A 6,000-nucleotide genomic window follows, 5' to 3' on the forward strand; every position below is an offset into this window, starting at 1 on the left:
GCTGCCCAGAGAAGCTGTGGATGCCGCATCCCTACAGGTGTTCAAGGCCAGACTGGATGGGGCTTTGGGCAATTTGGTCTGGTGGGAGCTGTCCCTGCCCATAGCAGGGGGGTTGGAACCAAGTGATCTTTAGGGTCCCTTCCAACTCAAACCATTCTGCGACTCTAACTGCTACTTATGCAACTGAGTAGTAAATCTGGCACATAAGTGAGTCAAGATGCTCACATCATATGTATTTTATGTAAACTCTCATTTTCTGTTAAATGAGAAGATAAACAGGACAAGACAGAAAAGAGTCCCCATCAAAAATCAAGCATATAAGAACTCATCAAAACATTTCAATAGAAAATGATCATCTACACTATTTGCTCACAAGATATTTGAGATCTGAATTCATGAAGAACTTCTGTTTAAATATACCTTGCTTCTCTGTCCTTGGTATCTTATGATGTAATGGATTAACCGTGCCTATTAAGATTGGGGCAGAACTATACAGTAAGACTTTATCAGAAGCTCAATTTGCAATATGTTCACATTTTATTTTCTTCCATAAACTTAATTGTCAATATTTCCTCCACTGTATTTTGAAATCAGACTTCATGCCTTTCCTATAACATTTGCAGAAACCAAGATCCATGCTGTAACTAATTTCAATAAATAAAGGAAATAAATTCTTTTCAACTGTAAGCAGACAGCAAGATTTAGTAGAAGTTTTCTTTAGGCACAGCAAAGCTTTCAATTTACAGAAGCAAAACATGGCAAGTCAGTCATGGAGAATATCAACTCAACTGTTAACCAGAGTACTTTACCACTTCAGTAGACTAACTGAGCACAAACAAATCCAACAAAATCCAGTGAGAAAGACATATGTTAATGCCACCAGCAGCGATAAAATTCTTTTATTTCACCTAATCTTGAAAGTCAGAATTCACTGGGAAGCACTCAGTGCTTTCCAAGAGATGGCACATTACAAACTCCACCGTAAGAACCCCTTACTTGGTAGGCAAGTCTCACCAAGTGTTATTTACTACACAAGTACCTGCTAACCAAACACCATTACTCCACTGAACTGGAATGTGCTTCAACAGTTGGCTGCTACATACATGTTGGTAACAGCCAAGTCTCTCATTGCCTTTCATTGCTGTGCAACTGCCTAGCATCCCGCAGAGAAGCTCTTATGTGGAACAAAATTTACTTATAGTTCCAGATGTTAGTGCTTGTAAAACTATATTTTTAACTATTGTTAAACACAGACTTTGTTCTCTGTATTCTGTTTCTGTAGTTTGTAAAAGCAGGTACTCCTATTAAATGCGTAGCTTGTGATTGAATTTGTTCTCCTTTGCTGGTCTGCCAAATGCTAAATACCACAAAACAGAATAATCTAGTTATCTTTAACTTTAAGAAACAACAGCTGCCTCAGTAAAATACAGTGAAGCTACTAATGTAAGCTATCCCCTTCATACAGGGCTCATGCTAAAAATTAGTGACATTTTAAGTGGAACTATTCTTTCATCATCAGGCTGATATTTGGCTGGCATTCTGGTTACCTCCCTTACAAGGCACCAGTGAGAGGGAAGGGCAGCAAACACTTCATACAACTACTCATTGTAAAAATAATTAAAACAAATTTTAAGAAATGTCTGTGATAAAAACTCTTTTCCAATACATGAAGCAAGAAAAAGGGAGCCTGTTGCTGCAGGGCTGCTATTTTTACCTGGACAAGCTGGAAAATGGGGATTCTTTTCCTGAAAGATTTTTTTTCTGTTCCCATGGGAAGAAGGCAAATATTTACACCTGAGAGCTGCTCCTGCCTCTCCCCACATTCTGGTTCAGATGTAGCTAGTTAGCCAGAGATCGTTCTTCATGGGAAAATAAAGTGGCCACATCAGCATCTTCTCACCCTCTCCTGGGTGCTCAGTTGTGATACATGGAAACCTAAATGGCTTAGTCATGAATTCAGCTTCAAATAAGAGCAAGGTGGTTCTGTGGCTAGGTAACCTGCATGCTTGCTAGCTGTAGAAAGCAGCTCTCCTGCATAGAGGAAAGTATCTTTTGGAATTTAAGTATCTGTTCAGCTATGAGCAAGTTCATTTCTTTACTATTTTACTCATAATAACACCATGGATTTCTAGCAGGAGGAGCTATAGCTGTTCTTGTGTTACACAGCAGTTGTGTCAGGCCTTTCTCAGCATAAGCTTCAGCTCTACTCATCCTGGAAAAAAAAAATAAAATAAAAAATAAAAAAAAAGCAGAAAAGAGTGATGTGTGGGAAAGGTCCTTTTTATCCAGTAATCCCTCTCCAGTCCCTGGACTCAGATGAGCGGTGCCAGGACAGTCAAGGTTTGCATACATGGCAGAAGCAAACCTACCACAGCAATGAACCCCCTTCCCGCAGGGCAGACCTGGGCATGCTCAGCTCCCCCGGTAAGGCAAGCTGCTCCTGGCCACCACCTTTCTTTTGTCTGTCCCCTTTCTTCCTTTGCAGTAAGTGTCAGGGCACTCACTCATACTTTCAGATGAGCTCGATCTGTTTTGTACCAAACTATTACTTGATAATGCCTATTCTTTGTTGAAAGGTGACTAGCAGTATCTAGTTTTATGGCTTAATGCGGTTCTTGCTATTGTGAATTCCTGTAAACCCAGCCTACCTTTTCAAGTCCACTGCTGTTTCCTAATACACAGAAAGAAACTCTCCCCTTGAAAATCAAAATCTCACACAAGCAGTCTGAAGCATGTTTATTACATTAAAATTCTAGGTATCTGCTTTCTTCATCATACTCTACTTGGTAACAATTCAGATAAAACTGTATTTCAGCTAACAAATTGCAAGCTTATTTGTAGGAATACTATGAATATACATCACAAACTAAGTACTAAATTTACAGTTCAAACCAGAACACTGAATCCAGTGTCAAAATTACTGAGAAATCAGAAAGCCAGATGATTGAATAGGTAGATTGCATAGATTAATATTATTTCTCAATTATTTTTTTTTCTTCAATCTCTATGAAGTATTTGTTGAAATACAAAAGCAAGCCTCACAAAATAGCCTGATTTCAAACATAAAAGGCAGTATTAGCAATTGCCCATTTTAATGCTCTCCATGCTGATCAAATTATTTACGACAAGGAAAATAAATTCTTCCCAATAAATTCCTTCATCCCGCTAGCTCCTGTTTTGATCTTGTGGACAATACTATGTTTGATTTATGTCCACCGTCATTACCTAAGACACACAAAGCCTCTTCCCAGGGGACTCAAAGCAGACCATTTGCCACATAATATCAGCTTAGTCTTTGTGCTGATGAATACTGTATTCAGGGAACCAATTCTTGTCACTGTAATTTACATGCCTACCCTGCAACTCTTCTTAGAATTCAAGTATCAAATCTTATCAATTGGCTTTACATTTTAACTAATCCCCTGCTCCAACCTGTTGGTGCGAGTATTTTTATTAGATGGGAACTGAGTGAAAATAGATTTTATGGGAGAAGATAAGCTTTAAAAACACAAACCTGCTGCCTAGTCAGGCAGTAGACAAAATCCACACTGTTAAGCTCCTTGTGGTCACTCAAAGATTCAAGAGAGAGATCCCAAATGACAGCAGGTAACTCAAACAATAAAAAACAAAGTTACTGATCAATCAAGCTCAGTGTTTTCTCATTTTGCACGGAGAGCATGGGGTCCTGGTCCAAGTCCACCACAGCTTAATGACTGGGTGTGGGTTTTTTTTTTGCTTTTAAAAGAGACTAACTTTCTGCAAATTAGGCAGAAATGCAGCACAATACCTGTCCACTAGGCTATAAATATTTGAACATTTTGAATTCTGTTTAGCTAGTGGTTTGATGGTTTCTTTTCCCTTGAAATATTAAAGACAAAATGCCTATTTTTAGATATATATATTTTTTTCTGTTAACCAACAATATTTAAATTGAACATACATCACGCCATGTTCAAGGTGAAAAACTAAGCTCTAATTTCACAGAACTATGCAAAGCTGCCTTTTTGGAATTCAAGATACCTTTTTATAAGAGGATAACTCAACTACGTACAGCCCAGATGATAAAACCACATCAGTTTTACCGGATACAATAACATTTCTCAGCTATAATGAGCCTGACCACTACTTAGCACTTGGAGGAGCACCTTGGCTTGTTTGCAGTTAACTGTTCCAGGTAACACTACATCTGGTACTGTTTCACCGTTGAGTTCTTAAAGAGTAAGGTATTAAGACAGAGATCTTGTAGACTGTTTATTTTTTGGCATATTTGATGGAATGTGCCCAACGATTTAGGGACATTTATTAGTGTTATATCCACTCACAAACAAGAGCCTTCTACTTCAAGGGACTTGGGAAAACTGTAATCAAAAAACTGAATCAGCATATGTGACAAAACCCAGCATCTGTGGTCTTCAAAGTACATTTCACCGCTCTACAGCAAAGGACAAGTAAAAGCTGAGCAACACAAATATACCCAACAATTATCTGAGAAGAAACTTTAAGTCAAACTTCAGCATTGCTTTTCATTCAGGGGCTACATCTAGAGTCTGGATTTTACAGCAGGGAGTCAGGTGTGTGACATCGGCAGGGGCACCCTTTCAGTGTGCATGTGAGCTCTGTCATTCTAACCCAAAACGTTAATAAAGACGAGGACGAGAACAAGGGACACCTCATGCTCCTTAGCATTTATTTGAAGCCATTGCAAACTGCCTGGAAACACAGAGGACAAGCTGTAACTGTCAAACTACGGGCCCGATCCCAAACTCCTTTGACTACAAAAGCAGGTTTTGGATTTGTCCAGCAGAGCAAACAGAAACTACTGAGGACTATTTTTAAAGAGCTAACTACAGAGCTAAATCCATTAGTATTTATTTATTTATTTCCACAGAGGGCAAGGCACCCTCACGCCCGCAGCCGCCAGTGCACCCCTCAGAGCCCGCTGGCTACCCCCCCACCCAAAGGCCCCTCATCGCCCAACCACCGCCCGCGTGCCCACGGCGGTGGCGGTTGGAGGGGAGGGAGGGAGGAAGGAAGGGAGAACTCGGCGGCGGTCCCCGAGGGAGCCGTGGGCTGAGGGGCAGCGGCTGTCCTCCCTCCCTCCCTTCCTCCCTCCGTCCCGGCGGCTATGGGGCGATGGCTGCTCCCGCTGTCTCACGTCGGGGGAGCGGCGAGCCGCGGAGGGGAGGCTGAGGGGGATTTCGCGGCGTCGTTGACAGGGTCTCACCTTCCCACCGCCACCCAGTGTGTGGGGGTAAGGAGTGGGCCGGGCTGAGGGGCGCCCCCCGGGGCGGTGGGCTGTCCGCGGCACTCACCCCTCTGTGCCGCCGCCGCCGCCCTCCTCCTCCTCCTCGCTCGCCGCCCGCTGCCGGTGCAAGCACCACCCCGTCCTCTGCGCTAATGGCAGGAGGAGTAGGGCGGCGGGAGGGCCCCGGCGGAGGGCTGGCTACCGGCGGCTCTCGCGAGAGCCCGGCGCCGCCGAATGGGGCCGCCATTGGTTGCTGCAGGTACCCGCGCGGAGCCGCCCGGCCCCGCTGCCTCCTCACGGCACGGGCGGCCCGGGCCCCAGCCCCTCACGGGCGGCGGGGACCCGGGGAACGTCCTCCTCGGTACCCCGGCACGCTGTATTTACAGCCCCAGCGCCCAAGTACGAGGGTGTGGGTGTTGGCGCACATGGCATGCAAGTGAAACCCTGCTTTGGCTGTGCGAGGAGCAGCAGTGCTTGTGAGGAAAACAGTTACCTCGCGATGAGAATTTCTTGTAAAGCCAGCGGTGTAGAGGGCAAACCTTAGCTCAGGTCGGAAGAATGACAATCAATAGCATTGTTTTCTGCCTCTCTCACAGCGCCCAGCATGTGGAAGCTAGTGAATGTTCCTACTAGTGTTGTGACTTGAGGATGGTTGCTGATGACCCAGACTTACTTGGCAACCCCATTTAGTTTATTTTACCTTATTAAGTTTATTTTACCTGAGTATACAGTGACAACTCATAAGAGTTGGGTGC

General features: G+C 43.8%; 1 protein-coding gene across 1 annotated transcript in view; it reads right to left on the bottom strand.

The window, feature by feature from the left end:
• STK38L (serine/threonine kinase 38 like) overlaps nt 1–5,448 on the bottom strand; it is a 50,110-nt gene extending 44,662 nt beyond the window's left edge. The window contains exon 1 of the mRNA XM_035321402.1: nt 5,323–5,448. The gene's annotated coding sequence lies outside the window, so the exon portion shown is untranslated. The remainder of the gene's footprint in view (nt 1–5,322) is intronic.
• Between the last annotated feature and the right edge of the window lie 552 nt (nt 5,449–6,000).

The sequence above is a fragment of the Oxyura jamaicensis genome, chromosome 1 (genome assembly GCF_011077185.1).
Source record: "Oxyura jamaicensis isolate SHBP4307 breed ruddy duck chromosome 1, BPBGC_Ojam_1.0, whole genome shotgun sequence".
NCBI lineage: Eukaryota > Metazoa > Chordata > Aves > Anseriformes > Anatidae > Oxyura > Oxyura jamaicensis.